The following is a 397-nucleotide window of genomic DNA, read 5'->3' as shown; positions in this document are numbered from 1 at the left end:
TATTTATTTATTCTTTTTCACTTAGGGAGAAAGTGTGCTCGTCGGGTTTCATGTGGTTTAGGGTTTGCTTGGCACCGTACTAATTTGTTTTTATATGCGGATATTGCTCCACGCGTGCAGATTATTATTCGCATTGCTTCTGATAATGATTTTTTTTTGTGGAACTACATTATAATCATTATAACAGTTTCATACGTAGTGAACTGCCTCACCAAACGTGCAGATGACACTCAAAGGGCCAACGGAATGTTTTACAAAGACGCCAAAAAGTCAGAGGCAAACACACCTCAACCTGACGCAAGTACGAACAAAGCAGAGGGATCAGGAAACGCAGACAGAGCTCATTGCACACACTCAGAAACACGAGCACAAACGAGGCAACTAGAAGGCAAATTGC

This window comes from Penaeus monodon, chromosome 21 (assembly GCF_015228065.2).
Source record: "Penaeus monodon isolate SGIC_2016 chromosome 21, NSTDA_Pmon_1, whole genome shotgun sequence".
Classification (NCBI taxonomy): domain Eukaryota; kingdom Metazoa; phylum Arthropoda; class Malacostraca; order Decapoda; family Penaeidae; genus Penaeus; species Penaeus monodon.
Note: the sequence above shows the minus strand (reverse complement) of the source record.